The sequence below is a fragment of the Pseudophryne corroboree genome, chromosome 6, assembly GCF_028390025.1.
Source record: "Pseudophryne corroboree isolate aPseCor3 chromosome 6, aPseCor3.hap2, whole genome shotgun sequence".
In the NCBI taxonomy this organism is placed as follows: Eukaryota; Metazoa; Chordata; class Amphibia; order Anura; family Myobatrachidae; genus Pseudophryne; species Pseudophryne corroboree.
Window position 1 is genome coordinate 714,698,882 of NC_086449.1, and position 17,032 is coordinate 714,715,913.

At 44.5% G+C, this 17,032-nt stretch overlaps 1 long non-coding RNA gene across 1 annotated transcript; it reads left to right on the forward strand.

Moving 5' to 3' along the window:
- The first annotated feature begins 9,208 nt into the window (after positions 1–9,208).
- LOC134935601 (uncharacterized) lies at positions 9,209–11,536 on the forward strand. The gene is made up of 3 exons (XR_010180281.1): positions 9,209–9,320; positions 9,394–9,607; positions 10,203–11,536. It is a non-coding gene; the product is annotated as an uncharacterized LOC134935601 (long non-coding RNA).
- Positions 11,537–17,032: the final 5,496 nt, after the last annotated feature.

The window sequence follows — 17,032 nt, forward strand, 5'->3', positions numbered from 1 at the left end:
GTACCTCCCCTACCGTTAAAGGAAATGGTACTAGTCCTGATTTGCTATGGCCTTGAGGTACTTGAGAGCATACCCAACAATCTGTTTGATTTAACACACTACCCACTAAGGAGTAATAGTCACTCAAGGGATGCCGGTCCATGTGGATATTAAAACTGGATTGGCATTTCTTAATGCACCCATCCTCAACTACATTGTCACAGAGCCTACAGATACAGTTTTCTTCAGCTAACAATCCTTCACAATTCCTTCTATTGTCAATGCTATCGGATCGTTTTCTGATACTCGCCTTTACTTGTTGGTTAAGTTGTTCTTGGAAAACTACGCCTCCATCTTTGTCATCAGAACCCATTCCAGAACCTCTCTCGACCTCCATGGTACTCTCGCCGGAACAGACTGCTCTGGTCAACATCATGGTCAACAGGAAAATCCGGATCACAGTCTCTTGGGGCAAGTCCATCTTATAGGAGGAAACGGAGAAGAATGAGAAGGGGAAAAAAATAATTGAGGGAGAGGGGATGGGAAGTGGAGAAAAACAATAAAAGGGAACAGGAAATCGACAACTGCTTTTGATCTTATGATTTTCAATGCTCAGGTGCCGCCTCAGTCCTCCTGGAACAGACACTCCAGTGATACAACTTCCTCTACCGTCTGTTCCTTATCACGGGACCTCTCTGGATCAGCAACCTTCTTACAGTGGGACGAATGAACCCAAGTCTCTCTCTCGGCAACCTTCAATGCTGTAGTGCTAGTCAATAAGACTTGGTATGGTCCTTCCCATCTATCAATAAGGCAACCTGAGCGTAGAAAATTCCGTATCATTACATAATCCCCAGGTTCAATGTCATGACAATTACTATCTGGTAACTCAGGAATCACTAACTTCAAATTATCATTTTGATTCCTTAACTGTTTACTCATGTTAATCAAGTATTTTACAGTCACTTCATTGTTACACTTCAAATCATCCTGAGGGTTAATCATAACATGCGGTTGTCGACCAAACAAGATTTCAAAGGGAGACAGATTAAGAGGGGACCTGGGAGTGGTTCTGATGATGTATGTCAATCCTGTCTCTGCCATAACTTTGCTCAGTTTATTTTTAATAGTGCTGTTCACTCTTTCCACCTTTGCACTCGCCTGGGGGCGGTATGGAGTGTGCAGCTTACTATCAATTCCCATCAACTTACACATTCCTTGAAAGACATCACCTGTAAAATGGGTACCCCTATCACTTTCGATTATTCTAGGGATACCATATCTACATACAAATTCTTGCACAATTTTCTTAGCAGTGAACATAGCGGTGTTTGTGGCCGCAGGAAATGCTTCGACCCAATTTGAGAATACATCTATACAAACAAGTACATATTTCAAATTTCGACAAGGGGGTAATTGAATAAAGTCAATCTGTATTACCTGAAAAGGGCCGCCTGTAGGTGGGATATGAGATGGTTCTGTTGGTATTGCCTTTCCGATATTCTTTCTCAAGCAGGTAAGGCATGACATTGCTCTCTTACTCGCATGAGATGAAAATCCTGGGGCGCACCAATATGCTCTTACCAACTTGCACATTCCCTCCTTGCCCAGATGAGTCAGCCCGTGTGCTGCCTCAGCTAAACATGGAAGATATGCTCTGGGGGCCACTGGTTTACCTTGTCCATCCGTCCAGAGTCCTGAGGACTCCTGGCCATATCCCTTTGCCTTCCAGACCGCCTTTTCCTGTGTGGAACACAAATTTTGCATTTCACACAACTTCTGTGTGTTGATGGTATTAAATACCATCAATTGTGTGGTGTCTGTCTGTCTGGGGGTACCAGCTGCTAACTTAGCTGCTTCGTCTGCTCGGCTGTTACCAAGTGATACTGGGTCCTGGCTATATGTGTGTGCTTTACACTTGATAACAGCCACTCTGTCGGGTTCCTGTATCGCTGTTAGAAGCCTTTTGATGTGAGCTGCATGCGCTACCGGTGTACCAGCTGCCGTCATGAAGTTTCTGAGGCGCCATAGGGCTCCGAAATCATGGACTACCCCGAAGGCGTATCTAGAGTCGGTGTAGATATTGGCTGACTTGCCCTTAGCCAATTCACATGCTCTGGTTAGGGTGACCAGTTCAGCAACCTGGGCTGAGTGAGGTGGGCCTAGCGGTTCTGATTCTATGGTGCCTTGGTCATCTACGACTGCGTATCCAGTACACAAGTTTCCCGAGTCTGACTGTCTGTGACAACTACCATCCGTGTAGAAGGTTAGATCTACATCTTCCAGTGGGTTGTCACTGATGTCAGGCCTTGCGGTAAAATTTTGGGTCAAATATTCCATACAATCATGTGTGTCCTCCTTTGTATTAAATCCTCCTTCCCCACTACTCTCATCCTCCACCCTTTGTGCCTGTCCAGGCACACCTGGGAGATATGTTGCAGGATTTAATGCACTGCATCTCCTTATGGTGATGTTTACGGGGGCCATTAGTGCCAATTCCCATCTTGTAAACCGCGCTGATGAGACGTGCCTGGTTTGGGCAGAATTTAGCAAGGCTGACACTGCATGTGGTGTATGAATTGTGAGGTTGTGACCTAGCACTACATCTTCGCTTTTTGTTACTAGCAATGCTATCGCAGCAACGCTTCGCAAGCATGTGGGGAGGGATCGCGCTACCGTATCTAGCTGAGCGCTGTAGTATGCTACCGGCCTGCTGGCATCACCATGCTTTTGGGTTAGGACGCCTGCCGCGCAACCAGCACTTTCTGTTCCGTACAGCTCAAAGGGTTTCCCATAGTCTGGCATACCTAATGCTGGTGCCTGCGTTAGGCACTGTTTAAGTCTCTCAAATGCCATCTCGGACTCGTCTGTGTGCGAAATCCGATCAGGCTTGTTTGAGGAAACCATCTCCTGCAAAGGTAATGCTAGAATGGAAAATCCTGGGATCCAGTTACGGCAATACCCACACATTCCTAAAAACGTTCTGATCTGTTGCTGGGTTTGAGGCAGAGTCATGTCTCTAATTGCTTGAATTCTATCAGCGGTCAGGTGTCTCAGTCCTTGTGTTAGACAGTGTCCCAAATATTTTACTTTAGTTTGGCATAATTGTAACTTGTCTTTGGAAACCTTGTGTCCTGTGTCTGAAAGATGAAACAGGAGCTGTTTCGTATCCTTCAGAGATGCTTCCAATGAATCTGAACACAGTAGTAAATCATCCACGTACTGTATCAATATTGATCCACTCTCTGGTTGGAAAGACTGTAAACAATCATGCAAAGCCTGAGAAAATATACTTGGACTATCTATGAAACCTTGTGGTAATCGAGTCCATGTGTATTGGACTCCTCTGTATGTAAATGCAAACAAATATTGACTGTCAGGATGTAGGGGTACCGAAAAGAAAGCGGAGCAGAGGTCAATGACAGTGAAAAATTTCGCAGTGGGAGGGATCTGCATAAGGATGACAGCTGGATTTGGCACTACGGGGAACTGACTCTCAACTATTTTGTTAATCCCCCTTAGATCCTGCACTAGCCTGTAACCCCTCCCCCCACTCTTTTTCACAGGGAAGATGGGACTATTGGCAGTGCTGGATGTTCTTACCAGAATGCCCTGTTGTAGCAAGCGCTCTATTACGGGATAAACTCCTAACTCCACCTCTTGCTTCAGAGGGTACTGTGGGATTTTTGGAGCTATCCTACCATCTTTTACTTGTACAACTACCGGAGCTACGTTTGCCATTAATCCAGTGTCCTGTCCATCTTTTGTCCAAAGTGACTCTGGTATCTGGGATGTCATCTCTTCTATTTGGGATGGAATCTTATTTGTCATAATGGTATGTGTCATTAATTTTGATGGGGAGTCTAACATGTCTCGCACTTCCTGAGCGTGATTCTCAGGTATGTCCAAGAATACACCTTCAGGAGTACAATAAATGACGCACCCCATTTTGCACAATAAGTCTCTTCCCAGGAGATTAGTCGGTGCCGATGCAGCCAGCAAAAAGGAATGCTTGGTATGTAAAGGCCCTATTGTAATCTCGGCTGGTTTGCTAACAGGGTAATGCTGGACTACTCCCGTTACTCCCATGGCTGGAATTGTCTTACCAGTGGTTCTCATGCCCACTGTCGAATTTATCACTGATTTGGCCGCCCCCGTATCTACAAGAAAGTTTAATGATTTACCAGCTACATTAATTGCAATTTCGGGTTCACTTCCAAGACTTGCAATCAATTTTACTGGCTGCAGACTACAGGTATGGCCACACCCCTATTCGGTATGGTGACCTCCCTGAATCCCGCTGGCAGCAACTACTTGTGAAGGGGTTAAATGGGAACTACCAGAGGCTTGCCAGTCTCTGTTCGGGGGGTATCTTTTTGTTTCCCCTGCATGTGGCTCATAACTCCGTTTCTGTGGACCCTGCTCCCAATGTCGTGTGTCGTGTCGTTGTCTAGGGGGTTGATAAGACTTTTGTATGTTTCTCGATTTACAGTCTCGTGCAAAGTGTCCCTCTCTATGACAAGAATAACAGGTTACCACATTTGACTTACCCACAGGGTTTGGTGATTTATACAAAGGCTGCCTTGTGGTCAGGGCCTGTATACTTACGGCCATTAACTTATCACCTTGTAATTCCCTGTGTCTGGTGATATTCCGATCGTGATCAACAGCTGCCTCTCTCAAAGTAGCCACCGACAGACCTCGCCAACATGGTTGCGTGGTCTGTACCCTTGTCTTTAATGCCTCCTTTAAGCCATCCATTAGTACAGATACTGCTACTTCTCGATGGTTTATGTTTGTTTTAATGTCCTCTATGCCTGTGTATTTAGCCATATCTAGTAATGCCCTGTGAAAATACTCTGCAGCTGTTTCTGACTCCTTTTGTTTAATGGAGAATATCTTGTTCCATTTAACTACAGCTGGGAAATACTCCTTTAACTGTACACTTATCCTTTTTACATTGTCTTTGTTGTACACATCTGTAAGAGGTACATCCTGATCCAATCCACAGTCAGCTAAAAATTGAGCCGAGTCGACATTGGAGGGTAAACAAGCCCTCAGCAATACCTGCCAGTCTTTGTTATTGGGCTCTAAAGTGTTCCCTAGGTCTCTGATGTATTTCTGGCTAGCAACTAAGTCTTTCCTAGGGTCAGGGAATTCAGACACTATGGTTCTTAATTCCATTCGGGAAAATGGGCTATACATGGCAATGTTCCTAATGGGAGTGACTCCTGTGGTGTCTGTTTTCCCATTTGGAACAGCTATCACCCTAACAGGATTAAGTCTAGCAACATCATTCTGTGTAGATTCTACAGCCTGTGGTGAAATGGTTTCAGCATAGTGTATGGTGCCGTACTTACCCGTAGATACGACCTCACCTGTCCCTCCGCTAGGGGCCTTTGTTACTAATCTTAAGGGTTGGGCCGTGCCTACTGTAGTTTCTGATATGGTGGCTGCTAGAGAGAGCGCCGATATTGTTGCCGATTCGTCCTCTTGATCACACTCCTGGGGAAAGTTCAAAACAGGGTACAACTTGCACGGGTTAATACTTGCATTGGTTAACTTATTAACATTTACACAGTTGCTAAGTGTTTGTTTGTTACACCCTAATGCGTCATTCTCCGCAACCAATTTCTCTCCTGATATGTATGGTGGCGGCGGGGCCGTGGCTATCAGTTTCTTGATAGGGTTAGATCCCGCCGCCTGAGCCAATCCTCTCTGTATTTCACCCTCCTGTTGCCATAACTGCAAATAATCATAATGTTTGATTCGTCTCTTTGTTGATTTAATGAGACATATCCTCCTCCTTAGATTTTGTAACACTTCTGGGCTAAAGCTACCTACTCTTGGGAATTTCTCCCCGTCATGTACCGTCATTCTCTCCCATTCATCACATAAAACCTCTGTGTGTGAACCGTATTTTTCACACATTACGTACCTTGCCGACCCGACTGGTCGGTTTACTGAATCAACCCGAACCGAGGTTGATCGCCCCCTACCTGAACAATTGGCCCCCATACCTGTAGGCGTTGCTTTCTTCAGCTAACCCTTACAAAAACCAAAATGTTCAAGATAGGCTGACGGTGGCGGTTTACAGAGTACCCCACTCACTCGCCCACGCCGACCAATACGACCTACACACTGCCCTGGTGCTGGCGTACTCGACCCAGGGCCCCTATGAACCTTTGTTTACTGGAACATGTGAGTGTGATCCGCAGAGCATTAACCCTTTCCAGTAACTGTTGGTTGTTGGACAATTCCTGAGTGACCAGCGAACTTCCCTTTAGAAAATAAAAAATTACACAAATCACGTCAGAATGTACAAATAGTATTTATGACCCGTTTCGTACACAAATGGTACTGGTCAGATTTAACTAATGCACACAATTACGTGCGGTACAATCGTTCAGCACATAAGCAACTAATCTTATGTGCAGAGCGACCAGTGGAATCGAAAATTTCGGCTGCGAATTCTTTCAGCATGAGCTTTAATGGCCTATATGGGTTCTGCACCAACCCCCTGGGTTGTGCTCTTTTCTCTATTTATAGCGGACTTCCTTGTCTGCTGTACCTGGACCTCCTGGTCTGTTCTGGACCTCCTGGTCTGTGCTACAGTGTGACCTCCTGGTCTGCTATACTCTAATGCTCAGATTCTATGTTTAACAAGGGATGCCTCCCTAGCCACCATGTACGTCACTTACATGCATGTACCCTGCGAGAACTCGACTTCTTGTGGTTCAACCTCAAAAATTGTATAAACTTATATATACAAAACACTCACTCATCACATGTACACTTTTGTTTCTATTTCTATTTTTGCGCAGAAATTTTCTTTCCTTTAGACCAGATGTGTTGTAAATTTGGAGAAGGATCTGTTAGTCTAAATTTCGGACACTAAAATCGATTTGCGCTATTTATCGCGTTGCCACCTTTTCGCCTGTTACAATAACACTAGTGTGTGATTTGAGTTACGTGGGCGTATCCGGACGCTCCGTTACGTAATATACGCTCCGTGCGTCGGCCATTGAGTTGCGTACGCGAGTCTCACCCTTTGTTAGAGACACATGTACGCAAAGCAAATATCCACCGTAACACAATTTACACGTTTATCAATGTAGATGATCCTCGATCATCTACCGAACACCACACCAATCTCTCCTTGTATCTTTAGGTAGAGCTGCGTGCGTGCTTTGCACTTTATCCCTTAATGTATTACTTTTACACTTTAACTATGAAATAGCGACAAATCTCTCTTAGCACGTTTATCAATTATAAAATGGCAAACAGGAGAGTGATATATGAAAATACACGAATAAAAGAAATGCAGATATGCGTGTGTGCGTACGCAAGACAGAAATAAACAGTTTTAAAAGACACTAGCGTTTTGTTCTTACCTCCGGTTCCGGATTCCCTCAGCACCCTTTACTAAGCAAAGCAGACGCTTATCCAGACAGCACTACGAGGAATATGACCTCCCGCCCTTTGCTGATGGATAATGTCTGCTGAAATTACCTAGTGCAGATATGTGAAGGATGGACGAGCCGCCAATTGACAAAGCTAAATATTTATCTTACTTAAAACCCTTTAAGAGGTCTAAGAACACTGTACGCTATTGACGTATGGAATACCGTAAGGGTACGCACGTTGCGTAACGATCGCTTAGCCGTAGTCGAGACGCTCAAGCGTCACGTTCGCTCACGGCCAAGAGATCACAGACAGGCACGCTATTGGCTGCCGACTAACGTAATGTTTCGCTATAGCGTAGCGAACGCTCGGGACCACGAGGAGATCACCAGCGGCGCTAACGCTCACAAATGTTAAACCTTTATATGTAAACCATGAACAATGTATTATACAGGAAAACCTTAGTGAAATGATAGAGTGTAGATGCAACACAGTGTAACCTTATTAACTCAAAAGCTGTTCGAGCGTCACCGACGCTCTGAGAATACTTAACACTATAAGAAATACACAAATACTGGGCTTAGGGTCTAACGCCTTATATAAATGTTATACTTGAAAAGAATAATACAATACAAGTCATACACTACAATATAACACAGACTAACTAACCAGATAACTACACAGGAAATACAATACAATACAATTACGTTTAAGGGAAAATGAGAGAGAAAGAGGAGGAGAGAGAGAGAGAGAGATATGGCTCGCAATAACAATAAAGACAATATGATTGCGGAGAAAACTTACGCACAAGGGGAACGATCGCATGCGCCTCGATATCCAGCTCCCGATTATCAGCAATGAGAACCGTTGAAGAGAGTGAGCTGGATATGATCGGCTTGTCTATTTATGCCCCACACACAATACAATTCAATGGTCTCTACAATCTCATTGTTCATTGGACACAGGAATTCGTCTTCGTATTATAACAAAAGGTCATAGGTTGATTCATACAGGTGGGCTGAGACCATTTCCAACTGCTCAGGTGGGTGGGAAACTAGGTTTCCCGCCGCATGGATAAGTAAGTGCAAATAATAGTAAATGTACATAAACTTCTTATGTCCATAACTATTCGCACGAGCGATTAATCTGCTTCAAACCAACACCGGAATATTGCTAATTAAATACTCTTCCGATGGATACTAAACACCACTGTATGACCCATGTCTGACCCTTCGTATCAAACAAAGAGGGATCTCTTTGTCCATGAACATGCTATATTAACTAAACTTTCAGAATCTATCAAGGGGACCATGATCTACAAAATACATTATATAGTTAAAATATGTAACGAACGAGTCGCCCGCTAGACGCACATAAACTTTACCGTAAATGCGCACACCGCGCGCCTGCGGGTGCCCGCAGCGGCGAGTATGTGCACGCACGGCAGGGCTCATGAACGTGCAACAGGCACTCGCATGAGGTGCAAATATGGCAGTGTGTAGCGTGATATTTTTCTGACTTTGACAGTGTCTTTGGAGTGCCACATCACAGAGCAATTTATATATTGCATCTGTAATATTTATCCTTTCAATACAAAATGAAGATGTGTGTGTTTTTGTTTTTTCCTTTAACTTGTGGCCTTTGTCAGTGTCCTGTACATGTTTTCCTGTGTTGATGTTGCCATAGTGCATATGTGTATTGGACAATGTTTTTATTTTTTTGTTTTTTATTTTTGTATTTCTGGTCCTTATGTTTTTTATAAATAAAAACCAAGCATTTCTAAAAGAATAAATGTTTATAAGCATAATGGGTGGATGTATACACAATAGCATGAAAAACATTTTTTTTTAAATTTTATACAGTGTTAGAAAAAAGCAGTACTACTCGTCGGCCAGTAACTCCTATCACATCTGATGATGATGACGCTGCGGAAGCAGGTAAAGTGTCCATTGTAGTATAGGGTATGCTTGTAAAGGAATGGCCATAACAAAATTGCACTTTAATTAAAAGGTCCATCAAAAGAAGTATGGAGCAGCAGAAGTGGCACTTCTGTAAGACATCACCACAAAAAAACCTGTGGCCGAAAAGAAAGCAAGGTCGTATGTCCCGGCCCAAACACATCAGGCTACCCCGCCACGAAGATTATCGTCCGTATGTTCTGTCCCCCCACTCCAAATTTTGGACACACCTCCAAGACGTCATCCACACTCCCCTCATCTTGATTGTGAGTATCAAACTGAAATAAATGTGAAAAATTTCAGAACGTAATCAAAATATTTCATAACCACACAAAACACATCAAAAACTTAAATGCTTACCGCAGTAAGTAAAAGCTGAAATGGAATCCAAGCTAAATGGCCTTGTCCACATCCAGTAAAGATATGTATGTCCACTTGAGCCATACAGTATGACATTGTGTGTAAGATGCTGCAACAAAAAAGCATGTTGGTTTTATTGCAAAAAGTAAGGTTGTTTTTCCAAATTTCACATGTGTGTTTGAGGTAACATTGCAAAATACATATAAAAACATTACTATGTTTGTTTGAACAAAGCTATAAGGTAACACATTATGTATTCCAATGTGTTTTTATGGTGGAGTATGTGTGAGCTACAATAAAACTAAAGTGTTTGTTTTCACAATTAAGTAACCAGACACATTTGCCACAAACAGGCATATGTATGTATTTAAGCTATGAGTGATGATGTTGCTAGGCAGAATAGTTGAAAGCAACAGTGAATGACATGTGTTCCATGTGTAGTGATTTGTTTACATTTCTCAAACATATGGATAGCTAACGGAGATTTGTTTAACATTTCAGCTTCTAGTCCTGGGTACAGCATCCCTCCGCAACAACAGCAACACAGTGACATGGAGGAGACAAACATCTTAGAAATGCAGCCATTAATGCAAGGAATGAGCCCCCCAGCACCTGTGAGTACACCACCACAGCAAAGCACACCACCACCACAACACAGCCCAACAATACCAGGAACACAAGGCCCTGATCAGGTGTTTTGGTCCATTTGGGCTAGACAGCAGGCCACTAATGAAGATTGCCTGCGTAAGCAGACACAAATGTTTGCAAGCCTACCATCTCACCTCAGAAGAATATCAAGAAATCTGAGTAGACAAAATGAACAAACAACCAGAATAGGCAATACCATGGAACTCATGCGTACAGACATTACACAGGTCATGGGCAACTTACAGCACATAATGGAAGAACAGCACAGACAACAGCAAAGTTATATGAGCATTTTTCAAAACAATCAAAAGATTAATGAAAGTTTATTCCGAATAGTAGACAATCAAAATGCTGCTACACGTGAACTCAATGCCACCCTCACTAACCTGAATGAAACACTCAGATGCATGCACCAACAGCAAACAAGCAGCAGTTCTGGTACGACTACTCCAAATATCACGCCAGTCTCATCACCACCAAGACGCTCCACCAGAGCACGACAACATGACAGTGCTAAAGGCAAAGGGTAGGACAAGCAGCCACCAAAAAAAACGTGAAAAAAATACAAGTTAGACATTTGTGATAAGTAACTCAAAATAGTTAGTAAGTGTATTTTTGGCAAAAAATATATAACACTTAGCTCCTTGACAATTTTTTCAACATCATTAATTATAAGTGGTACAAACAAAAACATAAAATTTGTACGCACATTTATTCTTTACCATTTTTGTTTGGTATTGGAGGAGGGAAATGTTGATGGAGCCACACATACATGTTAGCAGGAAGTAAACTGACCACTTGATTTTTTTCTAATCATTACTCTTTCTAGATTCCAATCATTCTCTTTTCCTGCAGACCCAATAATTGCCAGCCAGGCAGAATGTCTTTAGCAGGAAGTAAACTGACCACTTGATTTTTTTTCTAATCATTACTCTTTCTAGAATCCAATCATTCTCTTTTCCTGCAGACAATCCAAATTACAATGTTATTGATACATATTTTAGCTTTCTTCTCTATACAACATTACAAGAAGAACACAATTGAGTTGTGTAAAAAGCTTGTAATATGTTGGCTTTGTTTTGTTTTAAAAACATTGACAAAATGAATGTCAGTATTGTTGGGACATGTTTGTGTGTGTTAAAAATTAGTAAGAATGTTTTTACACATGATGCTGAAACAAACAAATATGTACTTTTACCACAAAAATCAAAGAATGTGTATAATAATGTATATGTGTGGCAAACTGTGTATTTACTTACACATCATCAAGTTTACAGCATCAAACATTAGGAAATAAATTATTCCTGATTACAGTAAGTTTGTGTGTCTTAAACATGATGGTGCATCACACATAGGGACACATGTATTCCTCAAGGCTAACATATTATATGTTGAGGAGTGTTTTTTGGGAACACAGGTTCTCAAACTCGGCCCTCAGGAACCCACACTGTGCATATTTTGCAGGTCTCCTCACAGAATCACAAGTGACATAATTAGCTCCACCTGTGAACCTTTTAACATATGTCTGTGAGTAATTCATACACCTGTGTTTCTACTGGGTTACGTGAAAAACATGCACTGTGTGTGGTCCTGAGGGCCGAGTTTGTGAACCTGTGCATTAGGACGTTACACACAATGATAAAGTGAAATACTAAATGGATTATGTGGGCTTGTAAGAAATTAGCACTGCAAGTTTACGATCACTTATCCAGACTTAATGCATGCCACTCATAATCTGTTGTTTTGAGTATAAAAATACACACAATACACATGCGACATTTGTTTTTCATAAAGCGAGGGTATGGTTGTATGTGTCAAGGAGACAGACACATTCTGAGTAATGGTTTTGGGGAAAAAAAGGCAAAACATCTATTTATGATTACACAACAAATGAAATAAGCAAACCAAACTTACCTTAGAAATAGCGATTGATGATCTCTTGCCTAACCTGCCTCCCTATATCTGTACTCCCAAGTATCACCAGATGTCTCTAATTCCTCTGCTTGCTGGCTGCTTTCTTCCTCCTCCTCCTCCTCAACATGTGGCAGATGTTGTTGCAAACACATGTTATGAAGAAAGCAGCAGCAGAACACAATTTGAGTCACCTTGGAGGAACTATACAACAAAAGGCCACCAGACTTATCCAGACACCGAAACCTAGATTTCAGCACACCAAAACATCTTTCTATCACATTCCGCGTGGACTTATGTGCATGATTGTAATTGTGTTCAGCAGGGGTATCAGGTCGGGACAATGGAGTTAGAAGCCAAGAGAAACAGCCATATCCTCCATCACCTAAAAGACAGATATAGTAACGTGATTCATGTTAAGATACAGCAACACATAAGTAACACACTGTGGGGCAGATGTATTAACCTGTAGAAGGCATAAGGAAGTGAAAAACCAGTGATATGTGCAAGGTAATAAAGGCAGCAGACAATCTGTTCCTAAATGTTCATTTACATATTGGAGCTGATTGGCTGGTGCCTTTATCACCTTGCACAGATCACTGGTTTCTCACTTCCTTATGCCTTCTACAGGTTAATACATCTGCACCTGTATTTGGACAAAGTATACGCAGGCCTACACATATCAAATTACATACCCAGCAGCCATCCATCTGGCATTTGTCCATCCTCAAACTTATCAAAAAGGGATGACTGACTGAGGATGAAGGAGTCATGGCAGCCCCCAGGGTAACCAGCAACAACACTCATTATTTTTAGATTTGCATCACAAACCACCTGCACATTTGTGGAGTGTTCGAAATGGCGATTTGTATATATGTGCTGCCTGCCCCTAGGTGGTCTCAGCTGAATGTGTGTGCAATCTATGGCTCCAAGCACATTGGGCATGCCAGCCAGCTCATAGAAATCTACCCTGACGGCATGCCACTGAGACTCCTGGGTAGGGAAGCAGATTGAGGCCTCGATGTGGGGCTGCAAAACAGCCAACACCTGTGTGTATATTTTAAAGAACAATAAACATGAGATTTTAGGACAGAACTGGCCACCGAGAAATTAAAACAAACACAAAACAGAAGAGGTAGTTAGGTATACATCACCTGTGTTAAGATTCTGGAAAATGAGGGCTGTGAGATTCCTATGACATCCCCAGACACAGCCTGAAAGCTGCCAGTAGCCAGAAAGTGCAACACAGCCAGGAGTTTTTGCAGGCCTGAGACAGAGCGAGATCGTGCTGTCTCAGGGTCTAGGCCCAGTTTGACAAGGTCATACAGACGGAAAATGTTGTTACGATTTAGACGGAACATCTGTATGACCTTATCATCGGACAATGCGTTCAAGTTTAAACGCCCCCTAAAAAAACGAGGCCTGCGCAGCCTCCGCGGAACCTGTACAACCTGCTGACCATGTTCAGTTTCTTGGCCATGGTTACTTACAGGCTGATGTCTGAGTCTGAGGAATCCCACAGCACACAAAAGATCACTGGCCCACAGTCCTGCTGCCATTTCTGAGTGTAGGTGTATTGAAATGGGCCTAACATCCTTTTATAGGCATCCTAATTCAGGTGTGAGTGATTTTTTATTTGCAACACATGTAAACACGACTGAAAAAAGCAGGTCTATTTTTTTGCCGCTTTTTTTAACGAATCGCAAAAAAATACGACCGCATTTGAGCACTCAGAGACTAACACCCAAATACGAATGAATAGTGAATTCCCGTATTCTATGTAATAACAGCCGCGTTTGACCGATGGTCTATTTATTCGTATTTGTGAACATTGTCATTCAAACCATTACGAATAGTCCAAACACTGCCGAGATTTGTGCTTAGTGAATTCCCGGATTGGGACTTAGAAAAAAAAACACAAATCGGACAAACTCGGATTCTTAGTAAATACTGGCCCTGGTGTCTACCTTACTGCGGGTAAGTCATCTTTTCTTCCTTATGTTCCCACACAACAGAAAAAGGCGCCACATTATCAGATGCAGTAGCGGATCTTGCCACGGGCAAGCAGGACTTTTGCCCGGGGCGCCGCCTTCCGGAGGGCGCAGGGCGCCATCCGGAGGGCGCCGCACCAGGGCAAGATCCGCTGCTGCTGTGTGCCCCCCGCTGCCCCCCTGCTGCCGCTGGCCGCTGCCCCCCGCTGCCGCTGTGAAGGGAAACTAGACACGTACGCATCTAGTTTCCCTTCGTGGAGAGGTACTTTACTGTGCGGTGCACGATGACGTCATCGCGCACCGCACAGCAACAGTCCTCTCCACGAAGGGAACTAGACGCTACGCGTCTAGTTTCCCTTCGTGGAGAGGACCTTTGCTGTGCAGTGCGCGATGACGTCATCGCGCACCGCACATCATTTCAGTCTGTACAGGGGGCGTAAATGACCACGCCCCCCTGTACGAAGCCACGCCCCCTATTGCAGCCCGGGGCGCACAGAGCGCCAGGACCGGCCCTGATCAGATGCAGTCCTTTCGGCCTACTAAATACAAAAAAGGAAAGGGCTCGTTCTTCCTCGCTTCAAAGGGTAGAGGAAGGGGAAAAAGGTTGCCTGCTGTGTCTGGCGCCCAGGACCAAAAGTCCTCCCCCGCCTCTACCAAGTCCACCGCATGACGCTGGGGCTCCCCTGCGGGAGTCCGTGCCGGTGGGGGGCCATCTCCGAATCTTCAGTCAGGTCTGGTTTCAATCGGCACTGGATCCTTGGGTCTTAGACATAGTGTCCCAAGGGTACAAGCTGGAGTTTCAGGAGATGCCCCCCCCCCCCTCACCCGCTTTTTCGTATCGGCCTTGCCAGTTTCTCTTCCAGAAAGAGAAGTAGTAAATGCTGCGATACAAAAGCTGTGTCAACAGAGGGTCATTGTCCCGGTTCCTCCGTCCCAAAGGGGGGAAGGGTTCTATTCGAGCCTCGTTGTCGTGCCGAAGCCGGACGGCTCGGTCAGACCGATTCTGAACCTAAAATCCCTCAATCCATACTTGAAAACTTTCAAGTTCAAGATGGAATCTCTTCGAGCTATGATCTCCAGCCTAGAAGGGGGGGGGGGGGATTTTATGGCGTCAGTCGACATAAAGGATGCCTACTTACACGTCCCGATATATCCTCCTCATCAGGCCTTCCTAAGATTTGCGGTGCAGGATTGTCATTACCAATTTCAGACGTTGCCATTTGGGCTTTCCACGGCCCCGAGGGTCTTCACCAAGGTGATGGCAGAAATGATGGTACTCCTACGCAAGCAGGGGGTCACAATTATCCCGTACTTGGACGATCTCCTGATAAAGGCGAGATCAAAAGAGCAGATGCTACGAAATGTGGAACTCTCCCTGACGGTTCTGCAACATCATGGTTGGATTCTAAATTTGCCAAAGTCTCACTTGATTCCGACAACTCGGTTGCCCTTCTTGGGCATGATTCTAGACACGGAACTACGGAGGGTGTTTCTTCCGGTGGAAAAAGCTCTGGAAATCCAGACCATGGTCAAGGAAATTCTGAGACCGGCAAGTGTATTGATTCATCAACGCACTCGAGTGCTAGGGAAGATGGTTGCGGCTTACGAAGCCATTCCGTTTGGCAGGTTTCATGCCCGGGTGTTTCAGTGGGATCTGCTGAACAAATGGTCCGTGGGTCCGGGTCTCACTTGCACATGCACTGGAAAATAAGTCTATCTTCCAGGACCAGAATTTCTCTCCTGTGGTGGCTGCAAGGTTCTCACCTTCTAGAGGGACGCCGATTCGGAATCCAGGATTGGGTCCTACTGACCACAGATGCAAGTCTCCGAGGCTGGGGTGCAGTCACACAAGGAAGAAGTTTCCAGGGAAAATGGTCAAGCCAGGAATCTTGTCTCCACATAAATGTTCTCGAGTTACGAGCCATTTACAATGGCCTCCTGCAAGCGAAGAACCTTCTTCAAGGTCTCCCTGTCCTGATCCAGTCGGACAACGTAACAGCGGTGGCGTACGTAAAACAAAGAGCAGGGCGGCAATGGCGGAGGCCACAAGAGTTCTCCGCTGGGTGGAACAGCACGTGAGCGCTCTGCCAGCAGTCCACCTTCCGGGAGTGGACAACTGGGAAGCAGATTTCCTCAGCAGACACAATCTCCATCCAGGAGAGTGGGCCCTTCATCAAGAGGTATTTGCAGAAGTGACAAGGCGTTGGGGTATTCCTCAAATAGACATGATGACGTCTCGCCTCAACAAAAAGCTCCCAAGGTATTGTTCCAGGTCGAGGGACCCACAAGCCAGTGCAGTGGACGCACTGGTAACTCCGTGGGTGTTTCAGTCGGTGTATGTGTTCCCTCCACTTCCTCTCATTCCAAGAGTGTTGAGGATTATAAGGCGAGCAAGGGTTCAGCAAATTCTCGTCGTTCCAGAATTGGCCACGGAGGGCCTGGTATCCGGATCTTCAGGAATTACTCGTAGAAGATCCTTGGCCGCTTCCTCTAAGAGAGGACCTGTTACTGCAGGGGCCATGCGTGTTTCCGGACTTACTGCGGCTTCGTTTGACGGCTTGGAGGTTGAACGCCAAATCCTAGCTCGGAAAGGTATTCCCAGGGAAGTCATCCCCACTCTCCTTAAGGCTAGGGAGGTCACGGCAAAACATTATCACCGAATTTGGAGAAAATATGTGTCGTGGTGTGAAACCAAAGCAGCCCCTGCGGAGGAGTTTCAGTTGGGTCGTTTCCTCCATTTTTTGCAGGCAGGCGAGGATGCAGGCCTGAAATTGGGTTCCA